This window comes from Anas acuta, chromosome 2, assembly GCF_963932015.1.
Source record: "Anas acuta chromosome 2, bAnaAcu1.1, whole genome shotgun sequence".
Lineage (NCBI taxonomy): Eukaryota > Metazoa > Chordata > Aves > Anseriformes > Anatidae > Anas > Anas acuta.
Genome location: NC_088980.1, coordinates 98,402,409 through 98,426,576, shown reverse-complemented (window position 1 = coordinate 98,426,576; position 24,168 = coordinate 98,402,409). Strand labels below are relative to the sequence as shown.

At 36.9% G+C, this 24,168-nt stretch overlaps 1 long non-coding RNA gene across 5 annotated transcripts in view; it reads right to left on the bottom strand.

Annotated features, from left to right (window-relative positions):
- LOC137850878 (uncharacterized) overlaps positions 1–21,875 on the bottom strand; it is a 28,689-nt gene extending 6,814 nt beyond the window's left edge. The window contains exons 1-6 of one of the 5 annotated variants that reach the window (XR_011092872.1): positions 21,438–21,875; positions 21,158–21,339; positions 16,408–16,529; positions 15,122–15,216; positions 2,735–2,800; positions 882–2,308 (exon numbers count right to left, since the gene is read on the bottom strand). This is a non-coding gene — a long non-coding RNA (uncharacterized lncRNA). Of the gene's footprint in view, positions 1–881; positions 2,309–2,734; positions 2,801–13,560; positions 13,736–15,121; positions 15,217–16,407; positions 16,530–21,157; positions 21,340–21,437 lie in introns of those variants that run through there. The other 4 variants (XR_011092868.1, XR_011092869.1, XR_011092870.1 and 1 more) reach the window with 4 other exon arrangements.
- Positions 21,876–24,168: the final 2,293 nt, after the last annotated feature.

Below are 24,168 nucleotides of genomic sequence, written 5' to 3'. Positions count from 1 at the left end.
ACTTCTACACCTCGAAAACCTCATCTCTAAAAATAGGTAGAGGAAATGTGTTTTCTACTGATAATCAAATAAGAAATCTCAGATTAAGGCAGTACATTAGAAATTCTCTTGCTGCTTTACCACACATTTTTTACCAAGGGATGACAGCTGAGATGAGACCTCAGAGGCTGAGAGTGAAGAAGCATCAGAATCCAAATGAAAACTCCAACCAGCTTGCTTGAAATCTGGGTGTGCTGACCTACTGAGTAGCTGAAATGTGTTAGAATTAAAGCTTCAAAAAAAATTTTTCAGAAGGAAGTATGTGTAAGGAAAACATTTTAATTTTTCATGACAGATGAAATTACAACATTCTGTTAAAAGCATGTTTTTTCAGTCAATGAAATTCTCTTAAAGGTTTGTTGACAGCTGCACTGAATCAGGATACTAAAACATGCTATAGCCATGTGAGGTCTTAAACTCAGTCCAGTGGGTTATCTTAAATGCACATTGGAACCGGAAAATAAGGTTTTTCTCTATTTTTAGCATGCATTTGAGATAACCCTTTTGTTCTGATTACTGGATATTTTTGTCCTTCTGATTGTAACGCAAAATGTTGCATCTTATTATTGGCATTAATGAACATTGAAATATTTTATCTTCGAGCTCAGAACATAACAAAAATACTCATTTAATAATTATAGACTGCCACTGCCCCTAATATATGTATTAGACTGAAAAATGTCAATTTCTGTTAAGTTATTTAGCCATCACACTGAATATACTTGCATCAAGTATATTGCAGCAAACTAGGAAACATATTTTCCCCTTCCCCTGCTTTAGCAAAAAGGTGAAAGCCACATTGCTTCCCCTCCATTCCCCCTCTTCCCCTCCCCCCCCCCAGAACAGGCTGCTTTTCCTGTCAATCTTATATAGACTTCAGCAAAAAGAAAATGTAACTACACATTCAGAAGAAGAAAAAGACAAGGACAGATTTGTTTTGTATCACTTAATACATGACATGAATAACTGAAGCTTTTTTCTCTTCAATTTCTATGCACAGATGCCATCGTTTAGAGTGAAAACACTGCCCCCACTCAAACTGTTTACAGGTGTTATTAGACACCATAAAATCAAAATCACATGCCTGAAAGTATATTCTGAAAATAGTGAGCTTCTGAAAAGTACATATTAATTAGGCAACTTGCCTTGGCATGAGGTTTTAACTTTCTCCATTAGGGACAATTAAAATTTTTCTTTTGGTCTAAAACTTGGTTAATTTTTTTCATTAATTAGCAATGCTATATATAACGCTGATGCACCATAACTGTGTCATGAAACACTGTTGAAGAAAAATGAAGGAACTGCAACATCATATTTTAGCAGTGTGGAGAAGCACACTAAATATAAATTCTGAATGCTTTAGAAATGAACAATTAACAACCTGTAAATGAATGATTTAGAAAGTTTGTTATAGGTATGTTTGATAAAGCACATTTACACCTGTCTAATCAGAAAACTATTGCTTAAAACAGTCCCAAGATGCTGATTACTATCAATACATGAATAATAAAGAGCTAGGCAGCTTTTCTCATAGCTGGAGTTTTGTACATCAAGCAAGAAAAGCTTTGTAAAAAAAGTAGCTCTGGTAGCTCTGTCTGATTCAGAATTGCCCTCAACGCTATCCAAAGTGATGGCTCAACCTTCATTACACTAGGAGAATACAACTCATACATAGAATGTTACAGTTTGACATCTTAATGCAACAGACTCCTACAAAACGCTACAGCTATAGCCCCACAGCAGGAAGTCATCTATTCTTGGCACTGAATGGCTTACTAGGCTGGCACAGCACTGTCCATCTGGAGACACAGGGGCTGGACCAGGGCCCACAGGACGCTCCTGGTTCCCCACAGGACACTGTGGAGGGAAAGCTGAGCAGTGAGGAAGGGGTTGCCGCCACAGCCCAGGCCCCCAGCCAGTGGCAGAGCAAGTATTTGGCAGCAGTGGCTTCTGCTTGTATCCCCCTTGGCAGTAGCAGATCACCTGTCTGTGCCAGACAGAGCACACTATGATGATCTCTGGCAATGGCAAGAGGGTCTGGAGAGAGAGAAAAGAGAAGGGAGTGGTATGAAAGTGTCCCTAACATTCCTGTAGCAAACTTGGTTGCAACACAGCCTTAAAGGCAGTAAAATCAAGCATGCTGCGTGGATGAAGGCAAGTCCATATCTTCTCTCAGTTCCAAGAAAATACCAGTGGAAAGTGGATTCTTAAGAGCCTGTACATGAAGGCTAGTCTTTGCTGTGAAATTTTCTTGAGGGTGTCTGTATTTCTGCAGGAAAAAATAAATAAATAAGAAACAGATATTTTTTTTTCATCAGTGAAAGAGATCACTGGATATACTCAAATGCAAATGACCTTTATTAATCCCACTTTATTCCCCTACAATCCTGGCAACTAGCACAGAGCAGGGGTACAACATAACCACTAAAAGAAAGTATCAAATAAGTTCACCTGAAGGGGGAAAGAAAGCAAAAAGTGGAAGCAAATCCTGCTAGCATCTCGCCTACTGCCATTTTGCTTGCCCTGACATCTCACCCATGAGCCATGACTTCAGCCCTTCCTTCCCTTCCTATTCCATGTAAGACAAGGCTTTTTTACTTAATGGTTTGCCATATTCAAGCCCATGATAAATAATAATGAGTGAATCTCAAAAGATTTCAAGGTTTAATTCAGAGAAACATCTGAACGGACTTACATCCTCTCAAACTTAATGAGCTGAAGAGCTCATAGGAATCAGGTCTCTGTTCACATTTCCAGTAACCTGTTTTTAAAATAACTGAAACATTACAACAGCCTCTCCTGGTCCTTCATTATTTCTTTATATTTTCCTATGCAAAATCAGACATATTAGAACATGGGGGGAAACAACAGAGAACAGAATGAAAGAAAAACGCCATTTAAGAGGATTTCAAGTTTTGAACAAAAAAAAAAAAAAAAAAAGGGGGGGGGGGAGTAGCTAGCTAGTTGTAATAGAGACCAAAGAAACGATCTGACTTTCGATCATAACAATGTCACACTTTTGGCAAAGTGTGAGCTCTTCTTCAGTACAGTTTAATTTGCAATTTGCTTGTTTAGGCTACCAAATTGTGCTAAATATGGATTATCATTCTTAGATAACATAATCCTTGTCAACAAAGAGTATTCCTTTTCCACAGGTCATTCACTGATACCTAAGATTTACTTTAGTCTTAGCATGGATTTAACACAAAGTAGGCAGCACTGACACTAAATTTGCTGTATGCAGCCTTGAAATTAACTTACAGATAAGGTTTTTAAAATCAGTGAAGCTGATGTCATCAAACTCTGTTCAAATACACAACCTTTCTTAATGTGATGTACATTTTTATTGTGTTATAATTTTCAGTTTTTCCAAAGTGTCAGGCTGTATGATTTCCAAGTTACGTGATAGGAGTATTCATTACTGAAATACCTGCATCCCTAATAACTCAACCCCCACAGGGTTAACTTCGGTTTAATATCCAATTTCAGTCCCATGAATTCTCCGTGCAGAAGCTGTCCCCTACAGCCATGGCACTACGTCACCCTATGGCACCATTAAGGGAAAACTGCATTCTGGAACAGATTGTTCCCTGCTGTAATGCCTTTGAAGCCACTTCAGTTTCATCAAGAATGAACTCAGATCACAGACTTTTAAATTGGACCCCTCAGTATCTATTGAAGGAAATCTAAAGAATGACCCGTTGTTTCAAAAAAATTCTCACAGACCTTTTTCAAGTACTCCTGTGTATTGTTTCTTGACAGGGTCATTTTACGTATGATATTAGTCTAATCTAAAATGTACAATATCTTCAGAATTTTCCAAAACACAATTACCTTTAAAGTATCTGAAATGAAAAGGTCATAGCAAAGATGTTCTGAGTGGATTTAATAAACTGAAAATAGGTCTGGGTCTCCAGTTCTTAAGTAGGGCTTGTCTATGATTGCTAGTATCCCCAGTTTCAAGCATAAAAAAAAAAAAAAAAAAAAGTTACTTCTTTAGTTGTTAAACTAATTATCCTTACTTTTCTCTTACGTATAACATTTTTTCCATTCCCTTTCATTTTCCCTTGTATTGGCTCAATCTTTCTGACCTCTGAACAAGGATGTCAGGAGTTTTTCCTATTGTATTTGATTATTCTATGGTCTGGAGGTTCTTCTTCCATGTTTTAACCTGTCTAAAAAGACTGGGAGGTTTTATTAGCCTCAGGGATACAGAAGTAGCTAAACTTTTGCAAGTTTCACATCAACTGCAACAACAACAACAGAAGAGAAATAGAATTTTATGTGACTTTACCCCAAATAACCATGCCAGTCTGTTTGAACTGAGTGGGGGATAGTATGCAATTCCATAAAATCAAACAGTCCACAATATGGTCAGTATTTTGATGAACTCACAAGGAGGCTACAGTCACACAAACTGTAACACAGTAATCAGATGATTTTTCTCCATATAAAATGTTAAAATTACAGGACACATTAAAAAAAATAATTTAAAACTACACTATCACAAGGGTATATAAGGCTTGGTTGTTTTGTTTTTGCTGTTATTTCTTTGTTCTTTCTTGAAATCTAGATACTTTATCCCCAGTAATATGAAAATTTTTTTTGAAAACTTAAAAATGACTAAAAATCATGGAACAAGACACTCATCTCTTTCTGATTTACATTCAGATAGAGTTCTGCTGTTGGTTAGAGTAGTAGGAGTTCACTCATTATTTTGAAGCAAAACACAGCACCTCTCTCACCCATTAAAATAGCGAGAGCTGCACACCATCTTTTCTCCACAGTTATTCCTAATAAAAAGGCACCCACAATGGGTCTGCCAAACCTCTCTCACCTTCTCATACTGCTCCCAGAGCAGCTCGTTCCAGGAGACTGATACAAGCATCATGTTAGTGGTACTGATTTTGGCAGAGGAGTGGGAGACTAAGAGCTAATTTCCTTTTCCTGTCTCAGCTAAATCTACATCTGTCAGTCATGTTATAAAGACTGTGAAAGGAGTTGAAAACAGAAGAAACTCCCTACAGATATCCTCTGTTCGTGTACACAGTTTAACACCTAGACCTGCACAGAATAACGTTGTTTTGTACAAGAGCTATGCTTGGTCAGAACAAGCTCCATCTCACCCACTTTCTTCTGGCTCTGATGATTAGCAGCAGTGAGCACTTAAGCATAAAAAAAATAAGCAATTATGTAGTAATACTTTTCTTGAATATTCTTCCATCTCTTGACTTCAGACAGAATTTGTCTAGTGAGACAGTGTAACTCATTTCCTCAAAAAAAAAAAAAAAAAAAAAGAAGTACAAAAGAAATTGTTGGTCTCCAGAATTAGAAACTGTATTATTGGGGTAACAAACTGTAATGGACAATACACTATCCATATCATAAAATCTCTTGCTACATTTTTGCCGTTAGTCATATAGCTCCTAGATTTCAATATATTATGTTTATGTATAAACAGGGTCCCAGTAGGATTCCATGCCCATTGTAATAATTAGTTGCTTTATTTATTGTTTCTCAATGGAGAAAAAAAATATATACTTTTTGGTGCACCTGACCAAGGATAAACAGTGCATCAAAACATATTTTCTACTTATTTTCTCACAACAGTCCATCATTATTAGGACTACTAGGAATACACTATTAGGAATAAATTTGGTTTCTAATTATTTGGTGCAACCTTAAAATTGTTGACTTCTCAGATAGATGTATTCTTCCCAAAGACAAAAATGTATGCGTGTTAAAAACCCAGCTTGAATTAAGGTTGTACAAGTAATTAAGTATCAGGTTTCTTAACAACACTACCACTTACTATGTATAAATAAAACATGTAGAGTCGGTATGCTTAGCATTATTTGGACATATGCCAAAATTCCTGATTGCAGCTGGCTAATTGCTGTATGGTTTTAGATACTATAGCATCCGTTTTTAATTTTGTCACTTGTCTACTGTGACAAAATTACTAACAAGAGCAGAAGCTACAATTAAAACTTCTGCAATATGCAAAGAGTGGCAAGAATGTGAATAATATCCATGTAACAGAACTTGACTAGGGCAGTCTTTAGCCTACGCTTTTCCTGAATTCAGTTGATCTTTGGCAAAGCTCCATTGCATTCTTCTCACAATATCTAAATGTTGTCACCTGTGGCTGAATGAGCTTATTCCCCGGAACTAGAAAAGAAAGGAAAGAATTAATCCACTGCTGTGTTATAAAACAGTTAAGTTGCTATACACACAAAACATTGTATAAAATCACCAAATCGAGGCAAAGGAAATGCAGAAAGGCTGACAGTTGCCACTGCCTTGTAAACACAATCATTCCACTGCATGCTTTTATACATCTTCTTCTGAGACCCTACCTACTAGGAGTTAAGTGATTATATGAGAACATCATGCCCCATTAAATTCTACAGTCTCTGCCTTCATAGCTGAAAAAACACTTCAAATTACTACAAGAGTACAGCTTGAGAAGTGAAAGTTGGAAACACATGACTCTAAAGTGTAATTTCAGATTTTTAGAATGATCTTGTGACTTGAGAATTCACCATTTTCAAATGCTCAAATGTTATGATGTGACATAAAGCCTTTATTTTGCTTCCTAGACACAAGCTTAATTTCTCCCTTCTGTAGCTACCACACATCAAAGAGTTCCACCTTTTCCTCCTTAAACATATCATCTTTCCAGCCACTCACATCAGATTATATTCCCAGTTTCTTGAACACTCCTGAATGGACAAGAGAGGCAGTTTACAAAGACAGGAGGGCCAGAATCCTTATGTGATTTCCTCTTACTCAAGGTAATTGTAACATTGTTCTTGAAAGAAGCTGGAGGACAATATTTATCAACATTTTTATCATCCCACACCTAGATCAAGGCACTCCCAAACACAAATACAGGCTGAGTAATGACTGGATTGAGAGCAGCCCTTTGGAGGACTTTGGGTTGTCAGTGAATGAGCAGCTCAACATTATCCAGCAGTGTGCACTTGCAGCCCAGAAAGCCATCCATATCCTGAGCTGCATCAAAAGTGTGGCCAGCAGGTCAAGGGAGGTGATTCTCCCCCTCTACTCTCTCTCATGAGACCTCACCTGGACTGCTGTGTTCAGTTCTGGGGCCCCCAGCACAAGAACGACATGGACATATTGGAATGAGTCTAGAGGAGGACCTCAAGGATGGTCACAGGGCTGGAGCATCTCTCCTAAGATAGGCTGAGGGAGTCAGGGTTGTTCAGCCTGGAGAAAAGAAGGTTCAAGGAAGACCTCATAGTACCCTTCCAATACCTAATGGGGGCCTACAAGAAAGTTGGGGGCTCTGTCAGGGAGTATAGGGTGAGGACAAGGAGTAATGGCTGTAAGCTAAAAGAGGGTAGGTTTAGATTAGATATGAGGAGAAAATTCTTCCCTCAGATGGTTGTGAGGCACTGGAACAGGTTGACCAGAGGACCTGTGGATGCCCCATCCCCAGAGGTGTTCAAAGCCAAGCTGGATGCAGCCTTGGCCAACATGGTCTGGTGGGAGGCATCCCTGCCCATGGCAGGGGGTTGGAACTGGGTGGTCTTTAAGGTCCCTTCCAACCCACACCATTCTGTGACTCTATGATTTGTTATTTATATAAATAAACATAAACAAAACCAGCATGGGCCAGAATTTTTGTCTGTTTAAAAAAAATAAATTAAAAAAAAAATAGGAAAGTCATAGTAATCTCTCACTATGGAAATTATTTGAGAAGCAAATATTAAGACCACCTTATGCACTCAGGTAGCAATGGGAAATATTTCAAGGATCATCACAGGACTGCCCATAATATAGTTATATAGAATTCAGGATTACTGTTGGATTTCCTACACGCTCCTTTTCACATTTTAAAGACAGAATAACTGGAAAAGGGAAAGGAAATATCATCATGTTTACTTCCCAGTTAGGATTAGGACACAAATCTATCAAAAAGTCCCTGATGGGGATAGCTGCTACAGATCAACAAGAACTGCATAACTTAATGTTTCTGAGTATCAATAGTTCAACATTCTAGTACCTAAACATTAATGGTAGAAATACTCATTAGGAGGAAATTGTTCATTTTCTTTTTGGATGATCACTTCGTTATATTAGCAGAAAAGCAGATGGTAATACCCCTCGAGAGATCAGTTGTGCTCTTGTTGAAAAAGACTTAAAATAACAAGAGAGAGATCAACACTAAGAAACTGTATGTGCCAAAAGCTAACTTCTAGTAGTATATGATTACTATTCTTCACTAGGCTTAGAAGAGAAAATTTCCATTTTCAATTGCGTTTAATGTCAACCATTATCGCTTTTGGAGGTGATAATTAGTCAGCTAACGCTACATGAGGAACATAAACTGAACACGTTATATGTCCTTTTCTAACTAAAATAAGAATAATTATTCTCCTATTGCTACAACGTCCTAAAGTCAATAAGAGAATAGGTTCTGAAAGCTGAGATAAAATAGGTTAAATAGAAGGCATTCATCAGAAGCAATGTTCTCATTTTAAGTTCTAATTTCCACTAGTGGTTGAATTTCTTCTGAGACAGTTCTACCCACATTCTCCTGTTGAACTCTGTCCCCAACAGGTTCAACACGCTGTTTTGTATAAAAATCCCTTCAGATTATCTCAAAATCACCTCCTCACAATTTAATCATCAAGAATTTAGTTTTACTGTATTTTCAGTCTTTCTGTTTTGCCGTAATAAAAGTTATATTTTTCATTAGATCCTACTGTATTTTATACTTATTGCACCTTAAAAAACACTAAAATCAGCTTAATTCTCCTTGCTTTAAAACTGAACTCTCTACTAAGCCTATTGCAGAGATAATTTGTTAGATTTATAGTGAAGTATGTGCTAAGTTGATATAATTACAGTGTCTTGAGAATGAAGGTTGCAAGACCTATTCTGATTAAAGCACCAATTTTAGCAATTTATGGTGCATTTTTTTTTCTGAAACTCACCCCTTTGAGATTGAGGTTGTTTACTGTTTAGTCTCAGCTCCATAACTTGGAGAAGGTATTGTATCAATCAGCTACCCTTTTGTCTTTAGAAATTAGTTAGAAGCCTGACATTTTTGGTGATATTCTAAGTATTCCTAATAAATGTAAGAAAGACCAAATACTTCACAGCAATATAGATAAATATATTTTTTTAAGAGACCATTATTTCCTTTTGAAAGAAATCCCCAAGTTACATGCCAAAAGTTAAAAAAAAAAAAAAAAAAAAAAAAAGAAAAAAGTTTGGAAACAAAATGGCCTTTGCTGTTGTTTTAGAGTGATAACTAAATTGACATGATGCCATATGCCCATGATACATTTGAGATGAGGTGTTTAGCAAAGAGGTGGATGGGGAAAGAGGAAGTCTGTTAGGTATCGTATCACTCCAAAGTGGATTATCTTCCCAGGCTTGCTGTGGTACCTCACTTTGCCAGAGACTTAACCCTGCAAGGTGCTGTTTCTTGTGAGTGCTGTTTCAGCAAAAATACACTTAACATCAAATATGCCTTTAAATATGTCTACATAAGATGCCCTGGTGTAATATTCTACACACCTTTAAACCAGTTGGATTGCAAGGAGCTATCTGCCTACAAAATCATTTTGTTGCATGTAACTTCAGTACAGAAAAGCACCAGACTTTAAGTTTATGACACCTGCCGTGATATTCAGAAATACACTCTTCAAGACAAATTAGCCTGAATGCTGCCACTCATAACACCACTAGGATGGGTTCAAGTATTTCCAGTTTACACTAGAAGCAAGATGAAGAAGAAGGTAATAATGTTCATAAGGCCCTCCTTCATAAGTAGGGAGAGAAAAACAAGTAAACAAACAAAAACTAGACAGACTTTCAAGTGTGCAAACCAAAACTTTTCTTGGTCTAGATCCTTAGAGCATTATGTTACAAGGACACTCATATTCCAGTGTAAAGAGACTTGCAGTCACATTAAGTGCAACCCTGGGCATTTCAGGATCATTGATCATTAACATCCAACAAACTGTTTCAGCACTCACTCAACAAAGACCAAAGGCATCAACATGATGCCCAGAATATTAACAAAGTGATGACAATTTACAATATACATTAACTCTAAAACAAGAAGAAAAAAAAGGCAAAACATTTTGTGCTTTCTGTATGAACAGCCACATAAGTCTACTCTACTGGTTGTACCTGCCTTGGTATTTAGTTGGACCAGACACTGTTTTTATTCCTTCAAAAATCAAAAACCTTAGAATCAACTGCTGATATTATGTCTGTCAATATGTAAATGTATCTTGCTTAAATTAGAGGATATATATTCACTTGGAAATGCCAAGACAGAAGATAAATGCATTTCATTTAAAAGTAGGGACAAAGCTAGAAAGCTAGGCATTTGCAATGATGAAAATGTGGCTTAAGATTATTTGAAGAAAGAGCAGAACTGAAAAACAATTCTAATGTTTTTCTTTCCTTCTTCTTTTCCTTATAATCAAAAAAAAATCCCTTAATTCTCCATTCTTACCCCTGTATTTCACTAAGGAATGGATTAAATAGATCAGACTAAATACAGAGAAAATCCATGTTATAAATAAATCACCTTGAAGGATGTAAGCAAGAGGTTGCAGTATGAGGCACTGGTATCAGCATCCCAGGGCAGGTTCACTCTTAAAGTGTGCCAGTACTTTTATGGTTTTCACCTTTGGTGAAAATTGGATGTTTTTTTCTCAAAAAAAAACAAACAACAACAAAAAAAAACATAAAAAATTCAAATATTTCTGAGGGTTTTTACACTCAGCCTTCCTAATTCTTCAGTAATTAACATTTTAGCTATAAAAAACAGGACTTATGAGATCACAGATCACTAGGGCAGTTCTTTTGTTAGCGTGAAGAAAAAATACACTTAGCATGAAGATGTTGTTGGAAAAGCTCAGGTACAGAGTACCTGAGTCTAATAGTGGCAAAACTGCAGAGCATTAGCCTTATTACCAGATTCTCATACTGTCAGTACCCATAATACAGAGACAGGCATCCCTATTACTATATCATGAATACAACCCTTCAAAACTATCTTTCCATCCACTATACCAGTTAGTCCTGAGAAACGTTAGCAAAGACAAGGAGAAGTTGATAATCTTCTGTAGTTCACCTTACCCTCCTTTATCAAAGATCCATCTTAAAGAACCTCTTACCCATAAGCTTAAATCATAGAATAATTAGGATTGAAAAAGACCTCCAAGATCATCTGGTCCAACAATCACACTATTACCAATGTCACCCACTCAACCATGTCCCTAAGCACAAGGTCCAACCTTTCCTTGAACATCCCCAAGGACGGTGACTCCACCACTTCCCTAGGCAAGCCGTTCCAATGCCTGGCTACTCTTTCTGAGAAGAAATGTCTCCTAATTTCTAACCTGATGCCATTCCCTCTAGACCTATTGCTACTCATCTATGAGAAGAGGCCGACCCCCAGCTCCCCACAACTTCCTTTCAGGTAGTTGTAGAGAGCAATAAGGTCTCCCCTGAGCCTCCTCTTCCCCAGACTAAACAACCCCAGTTCCCTCAGCTGCTCCTCACAGGACTTGTGTTCCAGGCCCTGCGCGAGCTTCGTAGCCCTTCTCTGGACACGTTGCAGGGCCTCAATGTCCTTCTTGTACTGAGGGACGCAAAGCTGAACACCGTACTCGAAGTGCGGCCACACCAAAGCTGAGTACATGGGAATGATTACCTCCCTGGTCCTGCTTGCAATGCTATTCCTGATCACAAGAAGTATTTAAGTCTCAATGAATTTCTCATGATTTTATCTGCTTCCCTAATTTAAAAGACCCTTTAGTTGCATAATCCCATAAGGCCCTGGTTGATTTTGACACTGGAACCATGTTTATTATACTCATGGCATCTCTCTAGCACAGCCCAGATGTGCAATTCCAGCTAATGTGGACATACATTACCTTGGTATCTGTTTGAAAGGTCAGCTTGGGTTTCACAGAGCCAGCAGTTTGTCCGGAGTCCTTAGTCAAAATGTCTCCCACAATCCATAATTCTGTGCAGTGCCAGCAGTACCAAATTGCCTCTTTTAAAGCCAGAGAAGTTATACCTGTACGAATTCCAGCCACATCTTGAAACCTGGTATGTGATGTGTTATTTGGAGGACAGATCAGGAGTGTCTCTATTTTGTGCCGTTACAGTAATTCCTACACACCATAGCTTCATCTAGGGAGTATTTTGATATGAGAACAAAGTAACATTTGAACATTTCTTCCTGCACTTTCTGAGGGACAGACTTTTGCATTGGATAATACAGATGTAATTCTAACAAGATCTTTCAAGAAATATTCTATTTCAGGTATAAGAAAGACCTACCAAGACAAAGACAGAACACCTCAAATAATGTAAAGTATTACCATTTTTTATTGTGTTAGATTAATGCCTGCAGCAACTTCTAATACCAAACTGCTCAGCACATACTACACAGCTTCCATTAATGTTGTTTAGATTCATCCAATATTTAAAAAAAACATCCCACATATTACAGGTCTTCATGGGGCAAAGTAAATAAAGATATTAGAAAGATCTCTCACAACAGTTTATGAACATGGTTTCTAGAAGAGCTCATGTCAGCTTTACTCACCTTCCCACATCAACAACAGTAGACCTCAAGGGCAGCCAACATATATTTATATTTTTAGAATCCTGTCATATACATATACAGTTTTATTTTTATTATTTTTTTTTTTTTGAATACAGCTTATAAGAAGACCTAGTAATAAATAGCAGCTTGGAGATGAATTTGCCTCCAGTGAAAATAATGATCTGAATACCGGGGCTATACAATGTTTTAGAAATTTGCTTGTATTCATTTTCATCTAAGAAACATGCTGTATTTTAGGACAACAAAGTTCATCCCTACTTTTGTTTTTTATTTTTTAAACAACATAAAATCACAGGGAAGAAAGAAGGGCCTCTTGGAAGACCTCACACTCTGGTACATTAACAGTGAATATAGCTAGTCTTAGTTAGCAACCTCAGTTTGCAACCACCATGTTGGAAAAAGGGTGACATGCTCCACTTTAAGTAGAACAGAGGTACTAGTAAGAACAAAATATCATTTTGCTTGAAGAAAAATCATAGGTTCTATTTGCAGTACTCTTTTGAATCACCAGTCAAACCCACTCTAATGAAAAGGTGAGTTTAGACCCTGATTGATTTCTAGGTGCTCTGCTGAAGAGAGAGCTTAGGAGCACAGTCCACCCACAATGCACTTAAAGTAATTCAGAACTGACAGGCAATAAAAGAAATATTGTTCCTCCTCTCATTTAGTAGAACGAGAATAGCTGTATGCAATTGCATTTCTGAATTTGATAAGTGAAAAATGACTCATTTTATTAGACAAAGACCATTTAAAATGTTAAAAAAGCCTGCTGTTATAATTTGCATATTTTAAAATGAAATTGGTTCATCACAGAATGCTTAAATATAGTATTACAAGATATGCAAAAGCCTGTAGGTATTTTAAAAAAAAAAAAAAAAAGAAGTCAGTTTTATCATAATACTTTACAGTTTGGTGCTATGGTAATGGTCATAAAAAGTACACAATAAAAATGGTATGTAGCTGTTCAAATGCCATTAAGCTTGTTGGACAAGCTTCAAGATAGGCACGCCTGGAAGACCCAATCCAATTGCTTTGAAAAACAAAAGGTACCAGGATGCCTGCCTGACATACAGAAAAAAAAAGAAAGAAAAAAAAAAAAATTAATTAATTTAAAAAGGACTAAAACAGGGATCCTGTTTTAAGTTGTATGCCTCTTTCCTGCATTTACGAATGGATGTGCCCATCAAAACTGCAACTGCAAATCAGATTATCACACATGAAGAGTGTACATGTTGAGAGGTTGCACATAAATGCATGTGTTATCTCTCTCTTCCAGAAATACATACAGTTTTAACATGTGTTGGTATAGCTGCCTTTCCTCTCTCTGTCCTTTTCACATCTGCTATCAAAGTAGAGTGAGTAAAGTGAATGCAAAATATGGTCACACACACACGCAGAAAGCAGTTCAGTGAGGTTGTTTGTGTAGATGTTAATATGTAGCATAAAACCTCAAGACAATTTTTTTTTTTTAAATTGTTGACACCATGGCAAACTCACAATTGGATTACCACTTATCGTCAAAATATATGTTTCCAGTTCCCTAATATAAAATAAATAATAATAATAATAAATACACTACATGCCTTAATTTGAGAGGAATACTGGAAAAAACTCTAGGAGTCAGAATAGATGACTTAGTAGTCATCCAGCCACTGGACTGGAATTCAGGACACAAGGTTCAACCAAGTTCACTACAGACTTTATGTAATTTAAAAACCATCTAATTGAAACTCTCCATAAATCTTTTGTCTATGGTTTATTCAGGTTATGAACTCCTTGGTGAGAGGAGCAATTTTATTCTTTTTTTTTTACATGTAGAAACACAGCACCTAGCTCGCAGGGCCTTGCAATGGCCACTTACACTTGGAAAATGAATCATGAGGTTGTAAGACCTTTGCGCTTCCCCCATCACTCATGCCAGAGAGGATCCCCCAGTGAACATGAGCAAAGCAAATTAATTAACCTCCCCAAACCTTCTTCCCTTCAGATGCCTAAAAGTAAATTCAACAGCAGCTAGAACTGGTGTGTTCAGAAACCACTACACCGGCCACTATCATCTCATGCTTTGTTTTACTCTCCACATTTTCTCTGTGCTTTCTGGAGGGATATCATCTCTTTGTTTTGTCTTTGCAGATTCTACAACAAAGAGAGTCCTGATCCATGACTCTGGATTCTGATGTTCCTACATTCATTAAAAACACAACTCACTTCCAGTACACTGCCCTGACGGCCCTTAGGGAGCCCCCACTGCTCCCAGCCCCGAGGAAGGCCCCATCACAAGCAGTGACCTGATGATGATTTTGATGCATCACTTTTCTCATTTAAAAGAACAACAGTAAAGGATAATCCTGTTTAAGCCACCTAACTTTCAGAATTTCGGATTTTATAACAAAAGTGGTAATAATAAACACCACAAACAAAAGTCTTGAGCAACAAATTATCTGATACCTTGTATTCTCTAGGTTTTTCTTGGTCTGTGGTCTCTTTATTTCTGTCATGTTTCTTGCTGAAACTCCTGGAACAAGAAGTTCAAGTAGATCATCCTTTGCAAGAAAAAAAAAAAAAAAAAAGATTCAGTGTAGCTATCTCCATTTCTTGTCGTGAGTGGAAGGAAGAGGGGGAACTGTAATCAGAACTGTTACAGCAGTTTTGCATTTTCTTTTAATTTTACATTTCTTTTTAAGTAAAAAATCATTTCAATGCTATTTATCTTAGCTGACAAGAAGTTAGAACTAGTGCAAAAGTAGAAATGGAGAAAATGAGCAAACTCAGAAATGAGAAGAGTTGAATATAGAAGAAAAACTTATAAACAAGGTTTGGAGTTGATTCATTTTTCAAAGCAACCTCACTTCCCGTTTTTGTATTTTGAATCATTATCACATAATGAATCATTTTCATGTAATATTACATCTCACATGGCTTTTTTTACTTGTTAGGTAATGCAGTATTATAAACTTTTATTTATGGAAAACAGAAATTAGTGTTAATAACCTTGCAATGTTAAATCCTTTAGTTAAAGAAGAAACTTGTCATAAGTGTTAATGAGTTTCTCTTTTTCCTTGTTATAATTTGGGAAAAGTTGCACGTATTATACCAGGTCATAGGCAAAAGTGTTTATAAAAGACAAAAGGAAGAAACAAAACTTCAGCACCCAAAGGATCATTTCAGCATTTCCTGACATGGGCAGTAACTTTGGGACCATGTCTATATAAGTTGGAGAACAGAAAATGAATCAATGTGATATCCAGTTTTCATTTGTGCCATGAGTGTAGTTTCACATGTGATCACTTACAGCCACATCATGACATATAAAATGTGTAAATTTGTACACTGACACACAGATGAGGTCAGGTTCTGTATTTAACATATGCACAGTAGCCCACACATTATAGGTTCTGTGGAGAAAAAATTATCTCTTTATGACATTTACAGAAAGTGCAGCAGATTCAAACCCAGTCACATCCAAATTTGGAACACAAATGTTTGACAGTTTCGGTTTGTGCTCTCTCTATCTAATTACCATTTTAGAGGCTGGAAATGCAGAGAGAGGTTGGGATTGGTACCAATTATTTGAGCAGTATAGCAAGTAATTTTGATTTCAATTTGTTGTTCAGTAGATGGCAACTACTCGAACCATCATGTAAGGATTGCAGGAGGTCAGTAGATAATGAAAGATCCTGCTTACAGAAGCTAAAACATTTAAATCATTTTAATTTCAAGGAAGAGATCATTACCTTGAATTTAGAAGCAGTGGGGTATTTTTCTTCTACTTTTTGTAATTTTCTAATTTTACTTTTTGTGATAGTCCAGAGAACCACCTTATGATGCTAGGGATCCAGTTTTGCATCACAGCAGCCTGAGAAGAACACTGTGCTTTGAGTTACACAGAGAAGAGGTCTGAATGAGGGTTTCCCGCTGCTCACAACGTCTCTATCTACCAAGCCATCTTTTTTGTCTCTTTTACATTAGTAAATTCTGATTTTGAGAAAAAATCTGAAAGCTTGGAATGAAAAACATAAGTACTGCAGAGCAAAGCTTAGAGAAAATCCTGAAAATAGCCATCTCATGCATCCCTGCTCTGGGTATTTGAATGCTGTCAATAAAAACTGTAGGCACAGATGAAGACAGTAGCTGCTGAAGGCAGGACACTGCAGATGGCAGCAACAGAGCCATGAGTACCTGTCTAGTCAGCCTGTGCCAGTCCCTCAATATTCCAGGATTGCTATTGCAGTTGTCCAGAAGGTCTTTCCTTTGAAATATATATATGCCCTTTTTCTTGTTAATTCTTCACCTTAACTGTAGGTTTACATCAAACGCAAAAGTGGAAAGACAAAATATGTGCTATTCACAGTCAAACCTCCAAAAGCTTATATACGTTAGAAAAGCCAATTCTGGATATCCAAAATTGATCCCCAAACTATTACCAACACTTGTGAGTTTGGCAGATGTTCAAATAACTGACTTGAACATAAAAAATAGCATTTATGTTTATATATCAAAGATACAGGGCACACATACTCTTCTTATACATAGGCAAGATGCTTTTGAATCTCTGCTTTCTGTGGAAACTTCTCTATCAAATGGTATCTAATTTTAAATTAAACTTACCTTTATTAAATCAAGTCCTGTTAAGCACAAATTGTTCACTATTGACCCAATTATCTAACTTGTATATGTACTTACCTGCCTACATGTACTCTGGCAAATGCTATAATTATCCTCAATGAATCACAAACAAAATTATCATTTTACCTTGCAAGTACAGGAAAGCAGTGGTGAGAGCATGACTTGATTATATAAAAGCTACCTTATTTTCAGTCTACAACTTCCTCGTAAGGGGGTGTCGAGAGGCAGGAGACCTTTTCTCCATTAACACCAGCGACAGGACCCGCGGGAATGGAGTTAAGCTGAGGCAGGGGAAGTTTAGGCTGGACATCAGGAAGGGGTTCTTCACAGAGAGAGTGGTTGCACACTGGAACAGGCTCCCCAGGGAAGTGGTCACTGCACCGAGCCTGACTGAATTTAAGAAGAGATTGGACTGTGCACTTAGTCACATGGTCTGAACTTGGGTAGACCTGTGCGGTGTCAAGAGTTGGACTTGATGATCCTTAAGGGTCCCTTCCAACTCAGGATATTCTATGATTCTATGATTCTATGATTCTATGATTTCCTGGAATGACGACAAAGCTGGTAAAAACTCTTGTTAAATATAGTTCTAAATGAGCCACTCTGTTCAGTAGATAGATAGAAAACAATCAGAAAAACAGTGAAAAAAATAACAAAAGAGGAGAGACCTGAAAACATCACCAGTCTGCTGTAAAAGCTGAAAGGCAGGAAAAAAAAAAAAAAAAAAAAAAAACACACCTTAACAATATGTTTATATTAAAAGCATTCATAGAAATGATTTTAAAGTGGAAAGACAGAAACATATTTTATAACATAATGCTCAAAATGCAGGAAGCACACAGCTGTGATCCTTCTCCTGCAGTTTCCTAATGTATTTAAAGCTACTTATTTCCACACAGACAGTATCTAGGAAGCTGCTGAAGAGACACAGCTCCCAATGTTTATTGTAATTTACATTTAGCACATTATTTCCAGATTTTTCTTTGCCTTTTATCTGAATACATCTTCAGAAGGGCACTTATTTTAAATGCCCTGTAATCAGAGGATACAAACATTTAGAGATATGTAATGCTATGGAGAAGACCAGCCACATTCTGCCTTCAGATAACTATTTAACTCACAAAAAAAAAAAAAAAAAAAAAAAAAAAAAAAAAAAGTGAGAAGGATGTGGGAACATTTACAAGGCTGTGAAGAGAGCTAGATGAGAGCGACCTTGAGTTCTGCACAATAGGACCAAGAGATAACAAGATAACATCAGCTTTGATTTGCTTTACTTTTTAAAAACCAACATCAGAAAATATTCCCAATATCTGCTTAAAAATTGATTGGTGAACTTCCAGCTGTAGCTACATCTCCACAGAGTAGCATTGCAATTTATGAGGTCACCAGAAAAATATTTAAGTTAATACTTCATAGAAGTTTTCTTGGGAGATAACTGGTGCCTTCTGAAATACCTATTGATGATTATAACTTTTAATCTGAAGGTTATTAGGTTACCAATCAAAATCAGTTTGATTGTTTTTATTTAAATTTGCATCTTATAAATTTAAAAAATTATCCAGAAGATAAAAATACTATCTGCGTATAATTTCAGTTCTAATGCATGGGACTGAATTTGACGTTCTGTTTCTCCCTTTTAAATGTCATCCTGATTAGAAATTATTAGAAGGGAGACTTTTTTTTCCTTTTATATTTTTAGGGGAAAATACCCTTTTTCCTGGGATAAACATAAGAATACCCCAGAACAAATGCAAAAACAGTTTCTAAGCAGCTGAAAGTTTAAAAAAATAATAAATAAAAAGATTAGAGAATCAACCGAGGTGAGTTTGATGAGAACAAAGCTTGTTAAACCCATCTAAGTGCCTATATGGCAGGGTAACAGCCCTTATGAACAGAGGAGGTGTTATACAGCTTTACCTCTGACACTGTTTAATGTGACATTTTCAAAGCAAGCTAGAACAAATAACTCTAGCTGAAATAGCTGTTAGGTGGGTGCAGAGAAGAAATGACTTACTGAATATCAGCAGTTCACAGTAACACTGTGATGAAAGAAGGAAGTATTAGGTTCTAGTGCTCTCTCCAGGATCTGGTGCTGTTAGTACTGTTCAGCAATAATAAGGACGATGGTAAAGGCTTATGAGATTGAAAGAAAATATGAAGCTGAAACAGGCTGCAAGTACTCTCAGGGAAATATTACAACTTCTAAAAAATTAGAAAAATTAGAGAAGAGAAGGGGGAGAGCGAGAGGAAAATCATTAAAGATAAAAGCTCAAGGGAATAACCCAACTCGCACAAATAGAAGATGGCAAAGCTGACCTAGTATGTAGGCCTAGTATGTGAATCATAACCTGAATACAGTCAACATAGTGCTGTAAAAATTGAAATAGTACCACAAAATGCCATGCAGAATGCATTAACAGGAATATAATGGGCATCTTTTCAGCCCATACTGACATCTCACTCCATTTGGGGATTCACAGATCAGGAAGGGTACAATCAACTGCAAACAATCCAGGAAATTATCAGACATCTCAGAAACCCATCTTATGAGAAAAGGCTATTAGGAATGCTGAAAACTTCTGGGTTATTCTTGCTGCAGAAAGTTCTTCAAAAATAGTAGAAATGTTCTCCATTTTCTTAATAGATACTGTTCATATTTGACCAATAACAACAACTTTCCAATTCAACTTTGTGGAAGAAACATATGAAGTAGATCAATTTCAAAACTTTTTCTTCAAGATATTATCAAACTTATAAAGTACAAATGGCTCTGAGTACAAATTATCAAATATCTCACATCTAAGAGATAATTAAGACATCAAAACTAAGTACTGCTAACAAAAAGCTTTCATTTACTAGGCCATTTAAGGAACCTTGTTTACTTTAATGTGAACAAAGCTCTGTAATGCCTTTCAAGTATAGGTCATAACACCATCTTGTTCTATGTAAGTATGGTTGTTTTTTTGGTTGGTTGGTTGTTGTTGTGATTTTGTGGGTTTTTTTGTTTGTTTTTACATCCCCCACTAACCTTTTGAAATATTTTGAAATATAACTGCCAACTACACTATTTAAATACATCCATTTATTTTAAAAGATGTTAACCATCATTATGGAAAGGCTTGATTGCTAGTAACATGACAGTCACTTCTTACATCTCCGCATTAGTAAGTTCAAAGTCACTAATTCCCTTGGACACAATATTAATAATGTTCTAACTTTTGCATGTGCTCAGACTATGAAACTAAATGGATGGCATAGGAAAAGACAACCGTGCTCTGCCAAATCCATTCCAAATAAAGAGGTACATTACATACTTCCTACAGGCATTTTAGTTGTGATAAGTTAGCAGAGCAGGACATTCCCAGTAGGCAAGAGCAGAATTTGTTCATTTTCATTATATTGGACACTGAAAGAGAAATTCAAAAAAAATACAGCTTTGGAAAAACTTTCTCCAACTTCTTTCAATGCTGTACCTTTGGTTTATGCAGTTTGAATTTGAAAAATTTATGTTCCTAGACAAATCATTTTGCACATTATTTCAAATCACTTCTAGGACCATGATGCCCATGGATCTAGAATAGGTAGAACAGGTAAACTGCAATGAACAACTCCAAACTATCAAAGCTGTTCATTCTGTATCAGAAAAATAATTTAGTCTGTAATTGTTACTGTTTAGGCCTAAACTTCTCAAAGTATTTAGCCATTAACAAGGATCGGCCTTTAAATCAATTATACACTCTCATATCCAGTCCTAGATTCACACAAGAAGAGACACAGCCTGCTCTGGGAAACACATGCTATTATGTCTGCAATTCTAAGATATTTCCATAAATATGTAAAACCTTATGCCTTTCTTACCTTTACTAAATTGTCTCCTGAAAGCTGATAAGATGTTTTACAACAGGATTCTTCCCAATCCCACTGTACAATTATTTTCTCCTCACTTGTAGTATCATCACATTTTGAAAGGAAAATGTTTTTGACTGTATGCATTAGAAAAATCCAACACTTGCTAAATGCAAAAGAAACTCAACAGTCTCCTGTTGAGAGAAAAACAACATTTCTGGTTGATTGAAAGCATTTATCCACAAACTATAACAGAAAAGATCAACTAAATGTTAAATATATATATACATACATACATATATATATAAATCAGATTGCTAGCAATGAGAACAATACATATAAAGTGAAAAATCCAAACTTATGATGCTCATTACATTGAAAATACAGCCAAACGTCCTAAGTTTGGAAAGTGTTTTCTTAGAGTCGAAACCAATGAAATATTACATCATCATCTGATGTTAATTAATGCCTTTGTGTTGACCTGAGTGAGTACAGGTGTTTTGCAAGGTGTGCTCTGTTAAAAGCTATTGATAGGCTAACCACTTTGTAGTAACCAGCTCTGTCTTCCTCCTCCTTGCACTTCTCATGCTGTGAACTAATTAAAACTAGGAATGATTACTAGTATTTAATGAAATACTAGTATTTCATTAAATTCGTTTCATTTAATGAAATACTAGTAATTTAAAGAAAAAGGCAATCTTCACCCTTGCTGAAATTGTTTTGACTTGGTACAACACATTTTCCAAGCAAAGCTGTAGGCTACACACTAAAGAGCATTGTATGTAAAGAAGGTTAAAATGTCAAATCCAGAGTGAAGACAGTCAAGATGCAATCATTCAAGAGTAACACAGAGTGGCTGTGGGAAGTGGAATTAACATACTTATTAGGCAATGTTATTAATTTGGCAGCTCAAAGAAAGCAATGTTTTGCTGAAGCAAGATATTGCTTTACTGATAATATGTAAGCAAACATCTGAACAGGCACAGAGCATCACATCCTTCCTGGCACGTTTGAGTATGATTCCAGGAACTGCCTTATCCCTGAGCCTAGGCTGTTGTATATCAGCACATGCAACCCTCTGTTTTGAGAAGTCTACCATGTAAGGCCAAGGTTAATACTCAGTCTCATGTTCTGTCTGTGACACATTAATAAGTTAAAAAGTCTAAGCTGACACATTTTTTGACTAACCAAAAAGCACACAAGACCCTCCACAGCCTTGACATTACATGAAGAGTTGGGTCTTCCTCCACGTCCTCTCATAAATCATGATCTGCAATGCACAACAGCCCCAGCAGAAGTGGCTGGGTGAGAAAAGAAGAATATTCAGACTCAGTATAGCTAATCATTGTTTTCTGTCAACTGAAGCCAACAAATTTTACAAGCTTTTCATTACCCTCCAAATTTCCAGTCAATAAAATCTCCGTTGCAGGTCTGCAGCAACTGGAATTCAGTGGTACCAAGCACCCACTGATGTGGAGATGCAGAAGCAGTTCTGTAGTCATGTTTGGAGATAAATCCAGAAGGACTTGTGTAACCCTGTAGTACTCCTCCCAGGGCCTCCAACCTTTACATCAATCTCACAGCTCTTTGTGACCATCCTCCCCATCTCTCTGCAGCACAACTGATTGAGTGAAAGGAGTGCACCTCTTTCAATACAAAGTTCAGCACCCTGCTTAAGACTACTCCTACAGCAGCACTGACTCAGTAGTGATCTTCTCCCAGAAGCAGCTGAGGTACAAATACGTTTCGTTTTGTTGACTTTGCAGTGATAGCAATTACTTCAGGCAGGAAGATGGTAACCCGCCACTGGTGAGGACAATGAAGTCTTAAAATGCTGTAGCTGCATGCTGAGGGAATGCAAACAAAATTGCAACTGAACATCCAGGCCGTGTCTATCCTAGTCAATTAAAACTGCCAGGAGCATGCCATTCCTAGAGGCCAACTGGCAAGGATCAGTCTTCATTTATGCTGATAGTCTTTTAGCCTCTGACACAAACTCTCTCCATGCTAACAGCAATTAGGATCAGACCCTGAAACAGTTTTAACTCTATTCACACCCAAGTAATGTTTCAGTGTGATGCATTCATGTGCCTGGCAACCTTCCTGGGGAATACGTAAATTAAAAGTACAGCTGTGTATTCAGCATCACTCCTGGTATTGTCAATATCCAGCTTGCAGATGCACAGGTTGGTGTTCTGACTGTGCTACGTGGGGAGAGATATTTTCTTTTTCTCGCACCATTAAGGTATCAAAGTGCAAGAGATTTCTGCCAGCAGTGTATCCTAATACCTTTTCTGGATAGGATTTTTAAAATTTTTCATAATATTCTATCCTTTTGGTCTTTTTCCTTCTTAAGCTTATAAGTCCAAATATTGAAGCCATACAATAAGACAAAATTAATTCAGCTTCCTAAAAAGCAAACAAACTAGGATTTGTCATTTAAGACAAACTTCCAAATGTCAGACTTTCTTTACATACACTTTTCTTTCTAGCTCAAGTTTATTTATACTTGTAAAAAATACTTAGATCAAGTGGTGTTATATCAAAGCAGAAAAGTCAGGTAAACCGAAAACAGGTCAAAGGACTAATGCTGTTTTCCCCTCAGTGGAGCTGCAGCAGAACATACCCACCTGCTGTCATAGAGCGCTTCTTGGAATCTAATCAAAGTAAGGCTGAAAATGCCACAAACCCGGCCTACTCAAAAACAAGAGATACTGGAAATTTCCAGAGAGACATGTCCATGAGTTTTCTGTCTGATTTTTTTTTTTTCTGATTACATTTTGATCCTCAGCTAGAGTGAATCTCTGAAGATGCTGCACTGTGCCCACAGCTGTGGACAGCTTAATAACACCTGTATTTATGCCAGCATTGTTTTCAAACTACAGCCAGGTTTGGCAGTCAGGCAGCTGAACCAGATGCTCTAATGCAATTTCTGGATACAGAATGTAAAAATATGATGATTCAAAATCCTGACAGGGAAGAACTAGTCCTCAAAAACAACTTATCTGATCTCCAGAGTACAC